Source organism: Bacillus rossius, chromosome 1 (assembly GCF_032445375.1).
Source record: "Bacillus rossius redtenbacheri isolate Brsri chromosome 1, Brsri_v3, whole genome shotgun sequence".
Lineage (NCBI taxonomy): Eukaryota > Metazoa > Arthropoda > Insecta > Phasmatodea > Bacillidae > Bacillus > Bacillus rossius.
The window spans coordinates 155,673,846-155,697,964 of record NC_086330.1 but is presented as its reverse complement, the minus strand read 5'-3'; the positions used below and the strand labels follow the sequence as shown (position 1 = coordinate 155,697,964).

The 24,119-nt window shown below is 33.3% G+C and overlaps 1 protein-coding gene and 1 long non-coding RNA gene across 22 annotated transcripts in view; both read left to right on the top strand.

Moving 5' to 3' along the window:
• The window catches only part of LOC134546323 (bromodomain-containing protein 3-like), a 363,730-nt gene that overhangs the window by 225,103 nt on the left and 114,508 nt on the right, over positions 1–24,119 (top strand). The window lies entirely within an intron of this gene.
• The window catches only part of LOC134546325 (uncharacterized), a 44,342-nt gene that overhangs the window by 18,243 nt on the left and 1,980 nt on the right, over positions 1–24,119 (top strand). The window lies entirely within an intron of this gene.

The following is a 24,119-nucleotide window of genomic DNA, read 5'->3' as shown; positions in this document are numbered from 1 at the left end:
AAGTGGATAAGAAAACAATTTCCAAGACTAAGATAGCGCAGCAATACAACATTCCGAAGTCTACTCTCTTCACGATTCTCAAACAGAGAGAAGAAATTGTGAATGCAGTACAGAAGCAAGGCCGCAATGTGCAACTGAAAAATTTGAGGGGCGCGACGTACGAAAACTTGGTCGCTCTATATTTCAAACCACCCAGTTACGTACCATGTAAAATAGCTTTTTGGCCCGACCCTTATTTATAACAACCTCAGCTGTCACACTTTAAAAACCCAGGGAAAATACTCTGACGTCCGCTTCCCTTCTCACGTCGGTTGGTTATTATGTCCGCCGCCCGTTAGCTCGCCTGGCGCCGAGAGACGTGTCCGGCGCGGCGGGACGAATGGTGACGCCGAAAGATAGAGAAGGGGGGGGGGGGCAATAAATGGATAAAAAATAAACTACCCACGTTACATAACGTTAGCACGATGCTATTTTAAAGCTGCCCAAATAAAGGACGGTTCTTTCGGTGAAACGGCCGGGGGGGGGGGGGGGGGGGGGGAATTGGCCAACCATTGCCCAAATTCTCTGGAACGACCCTTCCGTAAGTACGACCGTTTTTTCGGGAACCGTGAGGTGTCGTTCCAGCGGGATTCTACTGTATATTGTTTACTTGCACGGTAAAGCCATTACAAATTTAATGTAACATAAAAGCAAAGTTTTGTTTACATTTGCCATTTTTTACTCTATTGTGTTTAATGTCATCTTGTACTATATTGAAATATTTTTTTTTGTTTTTCAAAAAGAGAAGAAAAAAATGTCTAGAAAAATCTTGTTGGGCAAACAACTTATTCTTTTTTAGGTATTACAGTTTTTTTTCTTGAATTAGACATTGTCAACCATAGATCTAGTTAGAGCTATGGTACTAAATTAGTTAGGCAACTGAAATAGTTTGAGAATGTTGTAAATGAAACTAATTCCATCAGCTATGCTTAGAGATGGTGATTTATAGCATTTAAAATTATAACATTTAGAATTTAGAATTAGAAATTGAGCATTTTGTAGCATTATTAAAAACAAGATTTAGCCAATTATCTCATTTTAAATTATTGAAGAAAAGTATATTTTTAAAAAAGCATTAAATAATACACATATTAATTATTAATAAACACAGAAATAAAGATCTAGCACAACTACAAAGATAGCCTATCTTGGCAGGTTTCCAAACAACTTTTTAGCAGTTATGAGTGCAATAAATTGAATACTTAAAATTACAATAAATATTTTTTAGCAGTGTTCATGGCCATAGTTGATGTAGAGTGCACAAATAATGTTATTCCACTGAAATAGCAGCATTAAAACTTAGCATGGAACAAGTTTCGACATGTTCTTCTTTCATCCTACTGCGGCAATCTGTCACAATAAGGTTGTATCTGCAGAAGAACTCTTTTTCTGTATCCGACTTCTCGGATTTTTGCAGCCTGATGTCCCTCAAATTTAATGTGCTTTTCAATTACATCTTTTTTTTTCCACTCCAGATGGCAATTACATAAATTGCACATTAAAATATTTGTATCACTTTCGTAGAACTGTTAACTTTTGTATTCATTCATGCGATCGCGAATAGAAATGACGTTTCGTCCCATTTTTACCACGAGAAATAACAGTATACAACACATTCACGAGTATGCACGTATTTGTAAACATACCACCTTCCACAGACTACACAAGAACGCGGCTTTCACGTGAAACACAGCCAGAAAATGGGACTTACAATTGTTAGCGCGGTGATGCAGAGATGTCGCAATATGGTGGCCTAAAAACTTGTACTCTGCAAGTTGACGGACACTCTTCCAGCTAGTTGTTCTTTGCTTTGTTTACAATCGCGAGGCACGGATGGCCATTCTTTATTCAATATTTACGAACAATAGTTGTGAATGACGTGACAATAAGATACTTGTGCTGAATACGCCATAAAATGATGGTTTCTTTTGATACTGAACTGAAACGAAATACAATCGGTAAATAAATTGTGTAGAGTGAAGACGAATCTACTTTTTTTTACCTTGATTTCGCATTTATCTCTGAATAATCTAGATTTCACATTTTATAGTGGAAAAAATATAATTTAGCATATTTTCGCATCTATTTCGCGAAAACGAAAAACCACCATCCCTAGCTATGCTGTACATACATGCTGATAAAAATTTTAATTTTAAATGTTTTCCCCTTTCCTCTCAACCATTTGGTATTTTATAGCAATTTTGAAACAAATTTTGTGAACGTAAATATATTTTCTATCTTGTATTAAATTTAGAATTAAAATCTATTAATAAGTTTTTTCACTGAAAAAAGCGTGCAGCATTTCTATTGGCCTCATATTTTTCAAAATATTTAATATTACTTGCACTACAATAATAATTCACTACTTTGCTCTTAACAGTAGTAAATGACATTGTTAGAGCAGGAACATCATTCTGTAAATCAAACGTGATTTGTGATTTCATGAATTTTAAAGGACATTTCAATTGTATTCTGCTTATTATTAAAGTTGCTTGAATATTTTGCAGAAATTAATTTGATTGAGCTCATTGAATTTGGTTCATGTATGAATTAGAATGACTCAGAATTCGGAGTTGGAAAATGTTTCTATTTTGACATTATACAAAAAAATAATATTTTTGTGTCAGCTAGCACATTTTGATGACTCAGTGACTGGCTATATAGAGGATTACACCGGCACACAAAAAAAATTAAGTAGAATGTGCATTTGACCGGACATACCTACGGGTACGTATTTTGGTCCGCTGAATCCGAATTCGAGGTCAGTTTGACCCCTACACCCTCGAAATTTCGAGAAAAGTTCAAAAAACAGTAAAAATGACGAAAATTGGCAGTTTTAATGATAAAAAAATGTTTTGGAACTAAACTAAGCGTGATTTTCATGTATTTCGATCCGCTGAATATGAATCAAAACTTTATTGACACCACGAGCTATTTTAAATGTGAAAAAAGCACACAAAACTCTCGAAAATTCCGAAAAAATATAGTTTTCATGATAAAAAAACTTCTTCTGGTCCAATTCAGATAAAATTTTATATCTTTTGATGTCTTCAATTTGCATCATAATGTTTTTAGTCTATTCACCCTCTAAAGCTGGAAAAATTCGAAAAAATTGTAAAAATTATCATTTATAACAGAAAAAAAATAAATTGAACATGATTTAATGCCTAAAATAAATACTCTGTAATGTAGATATATCAAATAACTTGAAATCTGTGAAAAACAAGACATAAAAAGATAAAAAGAAAGATAGAAAGAAATGATTTTTTTCGGAATTTTGGAGGGTTTGTGTGATTTTTTTACATTTAAAACAGCTCGTGGTCTCAATAAAGTTTCGATTCATATTGAGCGGATTGAAATACATGAAAATCACGCTTAGTTTAGTTCCAAAAAAATTTTTTATCATTAAAACTGCTGATTTTCATCATTTTTATGGTTTTTCAAAGTTTTCTCGAAATTCCGAGGGTGTAGGGGTCAAACTGACCTAGAATTCGGATTCAGCGGACCAAAATACGTACCCGTAGGTAGGTCCGGTCAAATGCACATTCTACTTAATGTTTTTTGTGTGCTGGTGTTATTAATGCTATGCCAAGTGATAGCAATAAATTATGAAGGAATTATTAAATAAATTACAGCAATTGCTAAGCCTATTAAAAGTTTTGAGATTTAAAAGCTTTGTGAATAATCTGTGAAAGGATAAGTTTGTACGTTCATTTCACAACCAACTTATTATCCATGCATTATTATAAACTAGTGATGTGTCAAATTACAATTTTTTCGAATCTAGATCTAAATTTGAATCCCAAAGTGTACTTTGAACATATCCCTCGAATCCAAATCTGGATCTCAAGGATCAAAAATAAAAAATATACAAAAAAAAAGGGAAAATATATTAACTATGGTTTGATCCATTCAATCCTTTAAGTGTTTGTTTCACTAAAATTAGAGAATCAATACATTATTGTAATTTACTTAGATATTATAAGTTAAAAGTACAGGCGCCCCTCAAAGTAACATTGTTCGATTAGCATGGTTTTGAAGTAACTACACAAATAAATTATAGTGTGATTTGAAGTAATGCTGTTTTCTGTTACGTGAATTTTTATTTCCGTACAACAAATTAATGTGACAAATTAACAAATAATATTTTGCTCATTCCTAAATAGCAATTTGCTTCCTTCATTGTGTATTTATCTTCTACGCCACCGGTGTATTCAGCCAATGTTTATTTAATGTTATCCTGCATGCCAGCAACAGCACTTGAAAGAAAAGCCAGAAGCTTTCAGCACCCTTTGCCTCTTGCCTACTAGGATGCACGAGTGGCAAATCAAGGCAGACAAACATTATTTCATACAACAGAGTCAGAAATTACATTGAAATGTTAAATAATCTTTCTAATAATAGAAAATGTTAATTTATGCTTCTTTGTTATTAGAACTGAAATATTTCTCCTCTATAAATAACTTGTTTGGAACTCAGAATTGTTCTTCGTGCCTACATTGGAATGCTATGCCCAAACCCTTTTATGTAATCAACGTTGCTAAGTGGAGTTTTTAAATTTAATTTTAGTTTTTTTATCTCAAAATGTTATTCAACATTTATTTAAATGTACTTCAAATGTATTTAGACTATATTAGTATTGTAGATGATTTTAACAGGTCAGCGTCTTTTGATTGACGTGCATTCTTATGGTTAAAAAGTATTTGATTAGCACTTTTTTCCTGGTTTTAATAAGAGAGTTACTTCGATGGGTGGGTGTACATTTTCTTGGGGAACAGTAACAGGATAGATAGGTACGAATAGAAAATTGACCTAGTGAACTTAAGAGGTTATCAGTGTTTTATTTTTTATTAACTTTATTTCTGCTAAGTTTTTTTATAACCTTTTTCCTCTAATATCAAATCCTTTAAATGCTAAGATTTTATGATATTTGATATTAATATTTTATGATATTTGATATTGATTGGCCCATCCTTATTATAAACATGTGTTTAGGTATGTGCATAATTAGCAATTAAATAGACCTCATCACAAATTCTCTTATGTAAGTATCAGTATATACATTCTGAAGTTCATAAATATTAGGTTTACTAATGAAGTGATTTTTTTACATCTACAGTCAAACCTCTCTGAAACGACCCCTCACGATTCCCAGGAATAGGGTCGTGATAGAGAGGGGGTCGTAATAGATGTTTTCTGAACTTTTCCCCTTCCCAAACCGCTACTCGCTAAGATACTAGCCGTACAATGGCAGGATACTGTCACTCACAATGCTAGACGGCTTTGCTTTAAACCCACTTCAACCTTCATGACAAGTCCGTCGCCCTACAGGCCACCTCTAAAGAAAATATGTCAAAAAAAGTTTATTTTTACTGGTTAGTTTACATGTACGTTTTCTGCTTGCCTTAGTTAAATACACTAGAACCCCGATGTCACGAACCCCAGATTAAACGAAGCAGTGATTTTACGAATGCATTCTCGGGAACCGTCAAAAAATTGGACATTTTGACCAAAATGTGAAAATCAGAAAAAAATTAAAAATAATAAAACAAAATGAAAGATCATTAAAATTTGTTAATTTTAACACACGGCGTATTTTTGTGTCGTTTTAATACTTCCAATAATGTTCATGTAAGAATAACAAAAAAATAATGGGACATTTCCTTTAAAAATTTGGCAGCTGTAGGTTCTGCAACGCGAGTGGGCGCACACTTAGCTCGCCCAGCTGGCTGGCGGCAGCGACTTCATGACGCATCTCACCCCTCCCTCCCCTCGGTAACATTCTTCAAGGCTAGCTCATCCCTCCCAGACACAAAAACCATGTAGTGTCCCAACTTCGCTCCCCTTTGAAAAACCTTCAGTGAGAAAATTCTCTTTTCACCCTACCTTCCCCTGTAAAATTTGGCTATTATGAATGGGGTACTAAAGCTGTGAGGGAGGGGTAAGATCGTTGTAAATATTTTCGGATCCCTCCCTCCACACCAAACACGCCCAAAAAAAAGTATGTCAAAATATGTCACTTTTCACACCAAGTTCGAGTTCAGTCATCTCTGGCATGTAATTTACAAGCTTTCAAACTTAAATATAAATGTATTTTAATAACAAGGTCTTGTGAAAAGGAATATACCGAATAAAATCAAGATGCTGTCACCAAAGCAAGCATAAAACGGCTCAATGCGTGGTCGCTTCGTTATTGCTCGCGCGAGAGGGGAAACATGGAATGTTAGAAGAAAGATAAATGCGGGGGAGACAGACGGCAGCCAGTGTGTTTCCTGCTTGGGGAATAAGTGGTGAAGCCTTTTTTTTTATGCTGGGTAAGTGACCTTTTTCTATCAACCCACGGGAAAATATAATTACTTGAGCTGTCAAATGAAACATCGCTGCGGCAGTTAAAACAAGTCGAGGCGGGCGTGCATCCAGTAGGTCGCTGTGTATACAGTCAAACCTCATTATTATAAACCTGAAGGGACCACAATTTTAGCACTTTATAATAACGAGGGTTTGTATTAACCAAACTATTGGGATATCATGACAAAATAAATTGATTGAACTTTAAATGCATATATTTACAATTATAAAGAAAATTATACACACCATTGGTAGTATAAGCTGGCTTCACTACATGCATGACAATATGTAAACACTGAAGAAAACAAACACAATGCAACACTTACAGAATAAATCATAATACAAACTTCAATGAACTTGCATTCATGACACATTTTCTATTCAAACATTTGGTTAAAAAAAAGCATCAATTCTGGTTTGCACTATCTTTTTCTTATAGGTAGGGATGGTGATTTTTCGTTTTCGCGAAATAGATGCGAAAATATGCTAAATTATATTTTTTCCGCTATAAAATGCGAAATCTCGACTATTCCGAGATAAATGCGAAATCAAGGTAAAAAACGTAGATTCGTCTTCACTCTACACAATTTATTTACAGATTGTATTTCGTTTCAGTTCAGTATAAAAAAAACCATCATTTTATGGCGTAGTCAGCACAAGTATCTTATTGTCACGTCATTCACAACACTATTGTTCGTAAATATTGAATGAAAAATGGCCATCCGTGTCTCGCGATTGTAAACAAAGCAAAGAACAACTAGCTGGAAGAGTGTCCGTCATCTTGCAGAGTACAAGTTTTTAGGTCGCCATATTGCGACATCTCTGCTTCGCCGCGCTAACAATTCCCATTTTCTGGCTGTATTTCACGTGAAAGCCGCGTTCTTGTGTAGTCTGTGGAAGGTGGTGTGTTTACAAATACGTGCATACTCGTGAATGTATTGTATACTGTTAATTCTCGTGGTAAAAATGGGACGAAAAGTAATTTCCATTCGCGATCGCATAAATGAATACAAAAGTAAACAGTTCTACGAAAGTGATACTAATATTTTAATGCGCAATTTATGTAATCGCCGTCTGGAGGGGAAAAAAAAAAAGATGTACTTGAAAAGCACATTAAATCTGAGGGACATCAGGCTGCAAAAAAAAAAAAAAAGATTCACCGATAAATCGGATAAAGAAAAAAAGTCGGTAAAACGGCAAGCAATGGTTTCTGGCATGATTGAAAACCAAAAGAAGGCGAAAATTGAAGGAAAAAAAAAAAAAAAAAATTGAAAAATTGAGTTTCAATTACATTATTTGTGCACTCTACATCAACTATGGCCATGAACACGGTTAAAAAATATTTATTGTAATTTTAAGTATTCAATTTATTGCACTCATAAGTGCTAAAAAGTTGTTTGGAAACCTGCCAAGATAGGCTATCTTTGTAGTTGTGGTAGATCTTTATTTCTGTGGTTGCTAATAATTAATATGTGTATTATTTAATGCTTTTTAAAAATATACTTTTCTTCAGTAATGTAAAATGAGATAATTGGCTAAATTTTGATTTTAAAAATGCTACAACATGCTAAATTTCAAATTCAAAATGCTAAATGTTATTATTTTAAATGCTATAAATCACCATCTCTACTTATAGGCATTGTTTACCACATTTAACTTTGGTCGTATCTACTGCTGCCGACTCCCTACACATAGTTTTGCCAACAAGATTGTTGCGATCCTTAAACCGTTGTAGCCAACCATTGCTGAACTTGAAGTCTGAATTTCCTAACTTCAATGCTAGGTAGTCTGCCTTCTTCTGAATCATAGGTCCAGAAATTGTCAAGTTTGCTGCACGCATTTCTTAAAACCACTGCAACAAGGTAGCTTCCATTTCTTGATGTTTTGGGCCTCGCATTCTTTTTCTTGTTGATAATCTGCACAAAATCGCAAAAGCCGATTCAATCTTTTCACGATTTTTTAGTATTGTCGACAACGACAATTGTGGGATGTTAAATTCTCTCGCAATTTCAGTTTTCGTTCTCTCTCCATTGTCTACTTCTTCGATAATTTTATCTTTTACTTGCAATGTAAGTTCGTTGCATTTACGTTTCGCAGTCATATAACAAAACAACTAACACTCAAAATTGAGGTTAAATTACACGTGCGTTTACAATGGAAAATATCAGAACTTTTTTACATAGATTGTTTAAACTTCTACATATGTACACTTCCGACGACTAATATTAATAAGGTATAGAGTTCTTTCCTTTTCGTTTTCCGTTTACAACATGGCATCTTTTCTAGTTTAGTTACTAACATCGCCACTAGAGTTAAACTTTTCATCTTGTTTTTCGACCATTTTGCGCTGTAGGATACATACATGTATCTTTGGAGAAACATTTGTTTACATGACGGTTATGAAGACGATTTACTTTAGACTTCGGCGGTGAAATTCGTATTAACCGTTTACTTATACACGTTAGCAGCTACTTGAGGGATCAAAACAACTTCGTAATTCATGTTAACCGTATTTCCTATTAAAAGTACTGAATAACATAAGAAATCATACTTTATTTTCCGGGACTGTGAAAGTACTTCGCATAAACGGGAATTTCGTACTAAGCGGATTCGTATTAATGAGGTTTGACTGTATCTACTTGGAAAACATAACATCTCAATTAATAACAAGATTCCTTATAATCTACACGTATTGCCGAATGTTTTCAGCCTGATCCATGCACGTTCTTTAGCCACGTTTTGAATGAAAACAACTGGCGGGCAAATGTTGTGCCATGTTTTACGGACACATAAAGCTTTTATCAATTTGCTGACAGTTTTAATATATTTTTACTCTCGTTAAAATGAAGCAAATAACGTCATTGTTAACAAGTACAAGCAGCATCCGAGATCAGCCGCAGCGCACGGTACAGGGTGAGGGTGAGCAAGGGCGAGTGAGCGGCCGACTACCATGTTCACACGCTGCGGCCGGAGGGATTTTCCTGCGTTGTATTAATAGTTATTAATATTTAATGGTATTTTATTTATTAAGTCATAATACACAATAAAAAAAACCATGCATAATTCATCAACAATAGTTCACAAAATCAAACCAGAAAATATACTAAATCGGACTTCAAAAACTAAGCAAACGATAGCATTCAAAATCAAGAGAAATCCAGCAGGTAGCTTTGCCTTAACTGCGTACCACACTAGACACTCGCAGAAAGCTAAACTTAAACACGTTGCCACAAAAACCTTCATCTGCACCCTGCTGGCAAAGGGACGTGGAATGGGGGTTGTCAAGCGCTGACAGTGGTGGACAGGAAGTGGTACCTATTTTTAGATATTCGCTGCCTACGGCAGTACAGTCCTCGGCAAGAGAAATGCAGTAACACGCTACTCACCACAAGAAACTTATTTTCTGTCCGATATGGATTTTTGGCAATTTTTTCACGGTTCCTCGAAATCGGGTTGTAATAGAGAGGTGGTCGCAATAAATGGGGTCGCAACAAAAATTTTTTACTGTAGTTCATACTATAATCAGTGTGAGTGAGGTGTTTTATTAGTTTAGTTATTGTCGTCCAAGTCATTGTTCATGTGTGTTCAGTGTTACTTCATTTATAACCAATGAATCGTTCTGCCAGTGCTTAGTTGTTAAGGAAACATGCATGTTAGTTGTATGTAAGCATGGGAAATGGTATTCTTTAGATCGTTACATTGGACTACATTTTTCAATAACTATATTTAGTTATTGGTGAACAGTGCATTACCATGTTTTATTTATATATTTTGCAGTTTTTTTATTGTGTTGATATTTTTTATATTTTTTTGTGTAATGTGTGAACTTATATTTTAATGATTGACACCTGAACTGTAGTATAAAATTATTATTTTATGTTAATAGAATGTTTTTGAGCACAAGCCGTTTTACTAGCCAAGAGTGCAGAATGTGATCTATGGGGTCAGCCAGCTGTGTCCGGCACAACAGAATATTTATTAAGACTGTTTAAAATGCTGGATACTACTCGTATTATAAGATAAACTGAAAGCTTATCCCTGTACAGTTTTCATATTTGTGAATAGCATTTGTATATAAACACTGATTTAATTAGGTGAGAGTGCCTGAGCATTCTTTTATGAATTTGTGTTTAAGCTGGCTCAATAATTTAGCGAAACATTTTTTTCCTAAACTGACACATCCAGATGTTTGTAATGTTTATACACATGTGATGCAGACAATGTGAGTGGTTGCTAGCTGTTTTCCATTGTAAGAAAACAAGTCCAGCTTGATACTGCAAATATAAACGTAATTTAATATAATCATAGTATAAATAGTTCACAAGTGTGACATTGGAACATGAAGATAATATAGCTGACTTTAAAGTATTTATTTTCAGATCCCTACAAGGTGTTTAACATTCATCAACGGTTTAGAAAAAAATATTTTCTCTGTTAAGTACCAATAATGTTGTTTTTATTTCCAATAACTTTTCTGATTCAATTTAATTGTGGTATTTATTACCTTTGGCATGAGTTCTAAGTACAGTATATCCTGATTGTCCATGTGTGGGTTATCCGGTTTGTGGGTTAACCATTCCATATTTCATTTCCGTAAACCAAAAACACAAAAATAATTTTTAATTTTATTTTTTGAATTATTGATGTGATAGCATTTTATGGGTAGTTAGTATGCATCACGAACTTCGAAACTGCTGGAATAAATTATGATTTATGAACTAACCCATGTAAGCCGTGTACGCTTGTTTTCCATGTGCCCTTCTGAATCGCGCTCAGGTTGGCGCCGGCATGACGCGGCTATTCCGTGACTCGCACGAGCGATAACTGGCTTGCTTAGTATCACGGCAGCAGTATTTTTTCTGTCTTAATCGTTACAAAGTACTTGTTTTTGAACTTTACTTTCACTACTTAAATGCAAATGCATGGATTATAGTTTAATTACGATTATAGTTTTTTTTAATGGTATATACTGCAAATTTTCTGTAAATTACCTCTTTAACACTATAATAACTCTATTTAACGAAAATTAAAAATTATCGAGCAGCTAGATGTAAAATACTGCTATGATTTAATCATATATACTGTAACAATTTCTGTAAATTATATCTTAACGCTTAAATAACTATTACGTACGACCTTATACATTAGAATACCAGTACAACTTACCTCATAACTAGAGACCCCGAAAAATGGTGAAGCGCGAAATTTACGAAATAACGCGAAAATTTGATACTTTAAACGAATTTTGCGACTTTCCTTTGATTTTGACATAGTCGCGAAATTCACGAATTTTCGCGTGAAGTTCACAAATTTTTGCGCGAAATTCACACTTTTTCGCACAAAATAATGTCCTTATGTCGTAAGTTCTATTTATTTACGCCATCATAAACATAGGCGTGAAATAAACATAGACTGAAAGACTAGTGCCGTGATATTATCTTCGTTTTGACACGTTACTGAAATCTACGTATTTTTATTACTCTGTTTACAAGCAGTAAATATTGCCATCGCAAATGAAAACAAAATGTAAAAATTGTCAACAATCGATATGTGCGCACTACCAATATAACAAATTGACTCCACAGTTTTCGTGTTTTGAATAATGGTTGTTTCTGCCGCAAGGCGCACTGGTGTCGATTTTTCTAACCTAATTTAATCGCATCGAGCTAAGAGGGCAGTCATTTTTGCGTGCACATTTCTATGAGTGTTTACAACTACCGTTCACATTTTGTAAGTTTTGTGATACAATTGAATATGTGGCTAACATGCCGAAAACTTCGACAATGTTTGATCGCGAAAGAGAGATAATATCGGATGATTTTATATTTTTGATCAGCGGGACAAAATTATCATGTGCAAGTTCTGCAACGTGCGGGTTGATTGTACACGCAGACACGTGCAAAAATCATGTGGCAAATTAACACACACAAAACAAAACAAAAAAGACAATTATTTTGTCAAGCATTCTACCGTGTCTAAAGAAATCTCGATAGGCGACAGCGTGAATAAAGCAAACAAGCTTGAAAGTGCAGTAAACAAGAATTTTTTTTCTGATTTTGTTAATATGATGCTGTAAGTTAACATTCCTTTGGAAAAAGCTGATCATCCAGCTATGAGGGAATGGTGTAACACCCATGTTGAAGGTTAGCCTTATTTATTTAGAAATGTTTTCCCCCTCTAATAAAAGTTCATAAGCATATGTAGACCTACAATATTATCGATTAACTTACCTTTACTTCAAATAAATATGCAAGTACCTCAGATTAACAAAACACATAAATAGGATGGATTGCATTGTGAAATGGTGAGCACACCACAATATATTTTTGACTGATTGGTTGATGGTTTGACTCTGTAATCCAGCAGTACCTAATCTAGAAAAGGTTAGGTTAGGTTTGGCTAAGAATTGTTTTGAATAAATTAGCCCATTAATATTTTTCAGCGATAACCTTATAAATGCTACCTATTTATAAGTACAGTCAAACCTCTATCTATCGTTTTTCAGGGGACCAACAAAAAAATTCAGTAGATGCGGACATTCAATAGATGTGGACTTCACTCTTAAGAATTTTTAAAAAATAATATTTAACCTCAAAATTAGTGTCAGAAATATGTCAGTTACTTGTCATTAAAGTTAAATCAGTTGAAAAATAAATAAAAATGGAAGTATTTCACTTAATTCAATTTACACTTGCAAAAAAAAACATAAGCACAATAAATCTACATGGAAATTAAAGTCGTTTTCAATATCCTGAAGTCTGAAATATGTTTACTCATGTCATCAAATGTAGAGCTGTCCTGAAGAAGCCGATTTTGCCAATATTTAATTGAATCGGCATTTCTGCCGACTTCCGATACGCTTGTTAATTTTCGGCCGATATTACTGAAAAACGAGAGAGACTGCTATAACCTAAAAATCCACGAGTACCCTTTTCAGTTTTCGTAGTAGTACTGCATAATTTCAGATCGCATTATTTCTTCGCAACATGTGCCAAACGTACATATAAAAATTTAACATCCTTTTTTTCAATAATGTTCTTTAATTTTAATATGTCATAAATAAATACATCACCGTCACGGTAAATAGACATCTCGGTTGTTACGGTAACTGTAGTGCAAATGTGGTAGCTATCGTGCTTCTGTAGTAATTATGGTATCGACAAAGAATCTTTAGTTCTTTTTATGGTAATTATCTTAGGATAACAATTGGGTTTGTACTGTAGTTATGGTACATCATCCATATTTCTTCGTAAGTTGTTGTTCATTTGTCTTCTTCATATTTACGTGCTCCATTACTTGGCTGCAGATCTAAGGTGATATTTACTACTGTATACTATCATTACTGTTTTTATGACAGTTTCTTTCTAAGAAATGGTTATTTCTGCAAAATCTTTATGGTTAAACGATCATTTATTATAATTTATAGTGACGGGACCACATATTTTGAACGATCAATGTGGACAAAACGATAATTCGAACATCGGTACAAGCGGACTTTTTTAACCTTAGTTGTATGGCAAATTTGCCGGGACCGTAGAAAGTATACGATAAACACGGACAATCGATACATGCGAGTTCGATAGATAGAGGTTTGACTGTATATTGTAAGTTATGTATACATTTTAGGTGCAGGGGATTTGCCATCATCAGCCAACACTCTTAGAGAAACTTATGTCCCAAAAATTGGCCAGGCAAATAAGGAAGCAGTAAGGCTATGAGGTTTTATTTAAAACGCAATGGCATAATTTTTTCACAATTTTTTGGGGTCTCTACTGATTGCTTATTTTTACACCGATTTTTTGCACCGCTTGCTAATTTTTACACCGGTTTTTTGCACCGCTTTTGTCATTTTTTTAAACCGAAATGAGCCAGTTTTATTTACCATTTTCTGGGGTCCCTACTCATAACGTATATTTCACTTAAACATATTTTTTTTAATTCCCCGCCAAAAATCGTATCTTCACCATGCAAAACGGTTTCAGTTTAAAGTATCATATTTTCACTATGACGTATAAATTCTACTAGTGGCGTGGCATTACTACACCAAAATTTACTTTAACGGGTAAATAAATTTTCAGCCAAATGATTAATGTTATAGAACAAACATACACAAATACCACCACAACATATTATCTAACCTCTAAACCCTCAAAACAAAGTTACAAACAGTTGCGCGCACTACCATAGATTATACCGTACATAGTATGCGACGTGAGCAACACAACACCATTCTTTACATCGAAACATGGAAGTTTGAGTGAAGTATTAATTATTTTGACAAAAGTGTTACGCTACGCCAATATACTGTTTGACGTCTGTGCCAGAATTGTTTATTGTTATTGTTAAATTTATTTTCAGGTTACGTTATTTAGACACCGCATTGTATTTGTACTACAAAATGAGTGATTCTGGAGATAAAAAGAAACGAAAGCAATTCACTCTTAAGGAAAAAGTGGAATTACTCAGAGAACTAGACAAGGGGGAAACGCAAGTCGCAGTTGCGAAGACAAATGGCATTGCGGCGATGACTGTTAGTACCATTGTAAAAGACCGGGCAAAGATTGAAAAGATGTATGAAGAATCTTTGTTTGCTTGTGACCGCGAAAGGCTTCGTTCTGACAATCAAGGTTTGGAAGATGCCTTGAATAAATGGTTGAGGGAAGTACGATCAAATAATGATCCAGTTTCTGGCCCAATTTTGCAAGCTAAAGCAAAACAGTTAACATTGCTTATGGACATTAAAGACTTCCAAGCCAGTTCGGGGTGGTTGCACCGGTTCCGGGAACGACATGGTATATCATGGAAGGTTGTTTGTGGGGAGGACAAAAGATGCAGACTCATAGGCAGGAAACAGTGGAAAGAAGAAAAGTTGGAGAGTGTTTTTAAATCATACTCAGTATACAATATTTTCAATGCTGATGAAACTGCATTTTTTTTACAAGCTTTTGCCGAACAGGACAATGGCATATAGGTGTGAAAAATGCACTGGAGGGGAAAAAAGCAAAGGAAATGTTGTCTGTGTTGTTCTATTGCAACGCCACAGGAACAAAAAAATTGAGGCCATTTATTATTGGTAAACACATGTCTCCCAGGTGTTTGAAGGGAGTTTCTTGTCTTCCTGCTGATTATGCAAGCAACACCCGTGCATGGATGACAAGAGAACTGTTCTCAAACTGACTCATGAAAACCATAAGAACATGAAGAAAGAGGGAAGAAAAATTCTTTTGTTAGTAGACAACTTTGCAGCACACACACACACTGTTGATCTTCGACTGGAAAACATGAAACTGATGTTTCTGCCACCGAACTGCACATCTCAGTTACAGGCCCTTGACGAAGGCATAATTCAGAATGCCAAAGTACATTTTTGAAAACGTCTTGTTGAGAGGTTGCTCATCAACATTAGGTTGAAAGTGCCCACCAACTTCAATGTTCGTCAGGCAATCGAGATGATTACTGGTGGATGGTGGAATGTTCAGCCAGAAACTATTGCCAACTGCTAGAGAAAGTCTGGCATTGTGAACTGTAACACTGACGAGCTCACTGCAACTTCATCAGACCAGGATGCAAGCCATACTACAGCACAAACATGCGAAAGCAATGACATTGACCCTGAAGTATGGCTTGAAGTGTCAATCTCTATGCAGTGTGATGCTGTTTCATGCACAGACTATGTCTCTGTGGATAATGAAACAGAAACAACACCAGGGTTGACTGACAGTGACATCGTTAGTGAAGTCATTCAATCACAGTCATCAAAAGTTGAATCAGATGATGATTCTGACTGAGGAGCCGCCTGTGACAGCTACAGAAGCTATTCAGAGCTTAGTAAAACTGAACAAATTTATTTATTTTTTAAACACGAAAAGGTTTCAGAAGGGATCAGGAAATCTTTCTATGAGATAGAACATTTTGTTCAACAGAGCATAATTCAAGCTCAAAAACAAACTGAAATAACAGATTTTTTTAAAAAATAATTAAACTTAAGTTATACATTCACACCAATGTTTATTTTGAAGTCAGATGTTGGCCAAAAAATAATGTATCTTATAATATTGCTATTTTTTAATTTTTTTTTTCTCTTTGTAAAGATGATATGTATGTACCGTATTTACCCGAATCTAAGACGACCCCCAAACTACAGCGTCATGTTTTCAGGAAAAAAATGTTTTATTGTATTAAACATATGCCAACAAATTAGATATAAAATTGAAAATGTGAATGTTACAAAGGATTTCAACCACCACTTTTGAAATACTGTTAACAGTTTATGTACAAACAGATATAAATACCTATATGGCTGGTACTGTAACTGTTGGAAACTGTTAACAGTTTCATTATTCTGATTGTGGTCAATAAAATAATCACAGCAAGGAATTACTGTATAACCTACATTAATGTTTTAGTACAAGAAACTAGTCTATAAGATGGGCGCCATCTTGTGCTATAGAACATTCCAAAAACATTGGTCGTAACATGTGCAGCCAATAACTACTACACAACCCGAAAACATTGTCCCAAAATAGGTATGTTTACCTAAAAATCAGTGTGTCTGAATCTGAAGCGACCCCTTTGTTTTGAATTATAAATTATGGTAAAAAATGTTGTCTTAGATTCGGGTATATATGGTATGTTTCAGTACTAAGTACTTTCAGTACTAAGTACAAAAACTTGAGGTCCCTGTAAGTACTTAGTACTGAAATTCTACTGTACTGTGTTGTCTACATAGGATGAAAAAAAATGTAGTTAAACAGTTTTTTTTATTGCTTTAGCCATGTTTTTTGGTTGTCCGCGGACACTTTACCAGTTATTACCCCAGATAATTGAGAGTCTAGTGTACTTCTGGCGTCCAAGAAAATACTGATGTATATAACAGTGGTGTAAAGATAATAAAGACTTTTTTATTGTTGAGTCATGAGTTCATGATGTTTATTATTTTGAAAGATACAATAAATGTAGTTACTATCATCTATTTAGGTAGTAATTTAGTGAAATAAAAGTTCAATAACAAGTTATAACTATGGCTATGTGAGATCTTGAAATATAGGAATACATTCAGAATATGAATGTTTATATTTCTTGTTGACAAAAATACTCCCATGTTTTTATTTTCATTAATGTCTGGCACTTTTGGAACCACAACTGGGAATTCACCCTAATAAAATGTGAACACAAGTGGCTCAATTGGTTCTGGATTAAAGACTTTATTCTAATCAGGTGACTCGTGAATAGATTCCTGCCAGTTGTTTCTGATAAAATATTACTATACAGAGCAGTGAATAGATGTGATTTTCTAGGAACAACTGTTGTTTGCCATATTCCTCTAACAAATATTTTTATGATTATATAGTTTGGTAGACTGTAATGTCACATAAATAAAAAGTTACCACTTTGGTACTAAGTATTTTATCAGTATTTTTCTTCGAGTATAATAATTTTTGCAATTTAAAAAAATCAGTAAATAAACATGCATCTATTGAAAATTGATTCGCTATCCAGCCTTAGCACAGCAAAAGCAAATATGACTGTCATGATAATTTTTCAATGATTTGTCCAAAAAGAAGAAACAAAGTTCGTGACTCTTGATGGGTTTTCACAGACTGTGTGTAGTCTCGTGTAAAATTTTACTAAGCCATACTTGTGACGCTCTCACATTACCACAATAATTCATAAAATAGAATGGTTTCTCTGCTAACGTACCGTGTTTTATCCCATAATCGTCGCACATTTTATACTAAAATCAAGTTTGAAAAGTTTATGCGACAAAATTTTTTTTTTTGTTAGGTAAAGTTATTTATAAAAACAAAACCCATTCTTGGAAAGTACGTTTATTTAAAAGTGGAGTCTACAAGAGCACGCCGTACAATTAAATTAATAATTCTTGCAACAAAAACCTTTCTTCAACTTTAAATAGAAAAACCAAAACTGTGACGTGAACGTAGGTATAAACGCATAACTATTGTAGTACACACTTACCACGAAAGAGTGTGGGCCATCAAATGTAATTAACTTGGCACAATGTATGAAAAGATATCTCTCAAAAAAAGACGTTTTTATCCGTCCATTTTTTTAATTTGTTTAGTTAACATCTAGAAAAATACATAATACATAATGTTAATATTCTGCTCTGCTTATAGCATATGGTAGGAGTTGGTTGTGCTGTTTCATTTAGTACCTGTGATGACTCTGCGTGATTCAGTACTAAGTTATCTTAGTTTATTAGAATTTTATGTAGGTTATAGACATGATCAGAAGTAGATCTAGACCTAATTTTTTTTATGAACATAAATTAATAGTGTTTAGCTCTTGATTTATTAGTCCATGTAATGACAGTGTGTTAATTTTGATTGCATATGATCCATCTCACAAAAAATATTAACTTTTGTAGCTGTTTTTTTGATATTCAGGTTTGGATTAGTATTCAGGGAAAATTTTGATTCACCCCAGCTCTGATTAAGAAAATGAAGCGTTTAATTTTGTTATTTTCTCTTTTTGAAAGGCTAGATAAAGATTTATAATTAAACAGGATCCCACATAGTTGACAAATTGAAATCATAATCAAATCAAACTGAATTTTAAAGAAATAACACACTTTTAAGAAGTTAATTGAATATTCAGTACATAATGAATTTTCATTTAGTTTATATGTAACTGCAAGTATTTTGGAATTTGTAATTTTTTTAGTTCAAATTAATTTATTATTATTAATTTATTGCTTGCATTTATTATTATTATTTTAAATATTCATTAAACTAAATAATTTTCATTTTTTTTTTGTAACTAGACCTGTTTTTAAGTTTGAATGGATTACGAATACCATGTTATTCATGAACACAAATATCAAATTCAAATAGTAAGAATGATGTATCCGTTTAAAAAATTTTATTCACATCATGTAATAATTTATGGAAAATTAGACAGATAATATTAAGTGAAAGGTTGGTTAATTTACGTTGGCTATAATAATTTTTATGGAAAATGATTATTAAAATATTTAAGATATGAAATAAAACATTGTGTTTTTAATTATGCAGATAACATATCTTAACCTAACTGAAGCTCCTCAGTTCCTATTCACTTTTTTTTTTACCCCCCAGAACCTGCTACTTTACATGTTGATCCAGAAAATTTTTGTGAACGGAAAAATCCCATTAAATCAATGCAATCCATTTCACAAAAAAACTTGAAATTTTTTAAAAGCTTTATTTTCAAATAAAATGAGCTCATAAGTACTTATACCAGGGTTTTCATTGTTTACGTAGTCAAGTAAATATTTTTTTCTTTAGCAATATTATAAACACAATTTCTGCTAATTTTCATCTGGTTTCTTTAACCATTATTTACTTTTTTTACTATACATACAGACTTGCCAACCTTTAAGATTTTTTCGTAAAATGTACGAAAATCACGTCCGTTTTACGATTGTACGAGGATGTCTGCATTTTTTACGAATTTTAAGTACAAGACGTTTATTAAAACATGTATTTTCCATCTGCCTTAAATGTTTTATTGTATGGTTTGTGAAAGCTGTTGCCATGTGTTGCTGTGGAAACGAGTGCAGTAATTGAGTTATATTATTGGTCGAAGGCCAGCGAACTACATAATTTGTTGTTCGATTGTATATCTTTCCTTGTTGGCCGCCTGAGTTACATTGATGCGCTTACAACCAATCACGAACCAGTTTAAATAGCATTTTTAGTTTGGCAAGATGGTGTCGTGCATAAGCGTATGTTGTGAATCTTCAGTTAAAGTTCTTGAAATCTCCTATAGGTATTCACAGATTGCTTTGAAATTTTGACACAACATTGCATTCGTTGTCACACCTGTGACAGTTAAAAATATATAAAATTATAGATTGGTAAAAAAATATATATAAATTAATGTTTATGTGTTTGTCTTCTGTTTTGTAAAGATAAAGATTTAGATAGGAAGATATAGACATAGAGTTGGAGATATACAGAGGTATGGAGGGATAGAGGGGATATATATATATATATATATATATATATATATATGCAGAGAGATATAGGTAGGGAGATAGATTGAAATGTAAATAGAAACATAGACATAGAGAGATAGTGATATGGAGAGATGTGGATATAGATTAATGTAGAGAAACGTAGTGAGATTTATAAAGGAGCATATATATAGATGCTTGTATATTTGTATCCACTTCAGACAAATTGCAAAAAAAAAAAAATGAAAGAGGCATAGCTATGAATGATGTGTATTAGCTAGCAATGTAAATATTAATTACCTAATGTACTATACTTTGATCTTTTTAATCACCTAAAAAGTTTAATTTTAAATTATTTATTTTTCCCATCTGTGATAAAAGTTAACCATAAATCTCGTAGACAAAAATATTGGATATGAGAACACAAAACACATCTGAAAATTTTTGGAAGGTATCAGAGCTGAAATAGTTTCAGGAAACATGGGAAATCAAAATCTGAATGACCAGAATGGAATTCAGACTTGGTCCTTTCAACCACAAGTTCACCGTCTTACCATTACCAGAGAAACACCTTAATTTTGCGTGCAGAGAAATGCCTGGAAAGACTGAATCGGCTCTATCTGCCTTTTAGATAAAGTATAATTACATGAATGCAAAATTATAAAATTTATTTTTGAAACGTGAATTAAAATTTTTCTAATCTATACCGTATGTGGCACAACAGTATAATTATGTTTAACACACTCATTCTGTAGACCTCTGCATGGAATCCTGGTCCATCAATTCTGATTTGGGTTTTTAATGGCTTCCCAAAATAACTCTGGGCAAATGATGGATAGTTTTTTTAAACTAAGACATGGCCGATTTCATTCTTAACTTCTCTTATGTGTATATTATATGTATGTCCATTTCTAATGACCTCATCATCAAGATAAATTGAAAAATTGAAAGGAAATTTTTATTTTAGAAGGCACATCCCAGTAACTAATCAATAAACTGCACTTCCATTCAAATAATTAATATATTTCTTTGTTTATTGGGTTTCTTTAATAATTAACTAATGATAGTATGCTGTGTACCAGATGCTTGGCACAGATTGTGACTATCAATATAAGATTTATTTGTAGACTTAAACCTTAAGGTTCATAACTAGTCAGGGGTGTATTTGTGCTAGTGAGGCAGGAGGATAATATTGTGAAGCCGACTGGTGCTTCTAGTGTAGTATCGCATTTAAGCACAAGGTTCTTAACTGGTCGTAAGTCTTTTCATCGTGCTAGGGCAGCTATGAGATTTGAGCGGTAAACATAATATTAGATGGTGGAGAAATGAAGATAAATGTCAAATGTGTAATGTAAGTCCTTTGAGTGCTTTCAGTTATATGTACTGTGTGTTAAATGATGCCTAAAAATTATTCTGAAAACACATTTTAGCCATTTTCACTCTTCTAAAAATGTTGTTTAAAGACAAAATACTGAAACGCAACTAATTCATCCTCCCTCCATGCATTCTTAAACACTTTTTGTAGACAGACCCCACCCTGATATCATTAGTGGTATCCTTTACCTGATAACATTAATTCGTTGGTTTTTTGTGAATCTCTGCACACAATATGTGTGTAGGTAGGCAGGGTCCTTAAAAGTGTCTACAACTCTTGTCGCTAGCTCACTTGTGTGAACACACTCTACGAACCTTGACACCACAGAGAGAATAATTTTGTTTGAGTTTCGTCTCTTTACCTTCTGCATAGCTGCTAAATATTAACGAGCAAGTCTTAAGGGCATGTTGTATGGATATATATCTTGTCACCAATGGAATTTCACTCTGTGTGTGGTTCTGGTTAACCAGAGTTCTACCTTTAAATTATAATTTGCAGAAAAATCAACTAATAAACATAAATAACATCCTCATTAAAGCTTTAGAGCGAGGGGGGATGTTGGCTGCACCACTTGTTACTGCACAGTGATTCTATGAACTCAACTATTTGCTGAAGTGCATACAGTTAAATCAAATTTGAACAATTACTTAACTTTTTCTGTATTGGTTTTGAGGAACAAAGCAACAGATCTCTTCTTAATAACAGTGTTGTGTTTCTATTGAGAGGGAACTAAGATCAACCATTACATTCTTGAATGATTTTTGCACTGTGAGCTTTATAATATTTCTTAGATAGCCATTGCTAAATGGTCAGGAAAATTTAAGTTTCAGTTTGGTTATGTCAATAAATTGATATTTTGGCAATGTGCATCATTGGGAACATTAACTTCTTATTTTATTTATTGGGAAATAGTTTCTTTGTGGTTGTCAGACTCGTAGACAACTGTATCTCAGCTCAGTTTGTATGTAATTACATTAAATTATATGAAAAGTTTTTAAAAAAAAAAAAAAGTTATTTCTGCAGTTTTGTAGGCATTAGACACCTTGGTATACGAATGAGGTCTCAAAGACAGGGATTTGAAAAAATAATGGAATTGACTATCAGAATTGCTAACTTAAAATATATATTTGGCACAATTAAGTTCAAAATTCTTTTCTGTCTATGTTTGGTTACTATTTATTTCTTTTTTGTTCTTTCTTTAGTCCCGGATAGAAAAATTTCATGTGAAACATTGCATGCATTGTTTCATAAGGTTTGCTGTATTTAAATTTTGTTCCCCCATTGTCACTTCTGGCATATAAGTTTTAAAACAAATCAACTGAACATGAAATGATGGGCAAATATGGCGAATGTTGCTATGAGCTGGATAGGTGTCTTGGAGTACTCCTATTTGTGACCCACATGTCAACAGGACATTTTGACTTGATTCATTAATTCACATTATCTCAAAGCTTTTAGTCAAAAGTCAAGAAGAATTCCAATATATGCTTTACTAGCTACATTTTAATCCTAACTGTTGAGATGTTAAATCTTGTATTTACTCCTTGAGTGCTTAGCAAAAGCAGAATGCAGTTGCAAAAATAAACTAGCTTTTTAAAAATATAGGTTCAGGCATTCTAGGATTAAGACATATTTAGATATGTACCAATATCTAAGACTTTCTGTGATTTAAGGCATATACACTAAGTATCTTTAATTTTTTAGTGAAACATCTTAAGATATTACAGACATTTTACACTAATACTTAAACTAATAAATGTTGGTTTTCCGTGTTAAAAATTAATTTTGATTTGCAGAATTATTTAATTGGTGTTATTTTTACTGCCACAAAAAAGACTTTTCAAAATTTTGATTTTCTAGTTTAATGATTAAAAATTTAGTTGCCTATTTTAAGATTAGTTGGATTTCAACTACTTGCAAGAAATGGGCTCTAAAAGTTGACTTTTTGTTTGGAAAAATGATGGTCACAAATAGATAATTATCCCGGTTGTATCTTTACTGATTCATAACGAAAGTGAGGCTAATTATAGGTAGTTTAAATTGTGTCATATTATTACATTTTAGCTGGATTTTAAGTAAGTTTATATTTTTAGAAAAATTATATATTAAAACCTTGTCTTTTATTATCTCTTAGTACTCCTATAATTGATTTCATGCAGTATCAAGCTGTGGAAAATACTTTTGATAAGAAAGCTTTGTAAACGTAAGAATTACAAATATTAAATTTTTTTGTTGGGTAATGGCTTGCTGGCCTCCAGGCACATTGTTTGCACTCCCTGGCTTTGTATTGCTTTTAATATTACAGTTCTTTGTTTGTGTAACCAGTAAATTAATTTGATTAAAAATAAAAATCTCTGAGGTTAGTCATGTTACTGTGAGTACTGGAACAATGTGATGAAC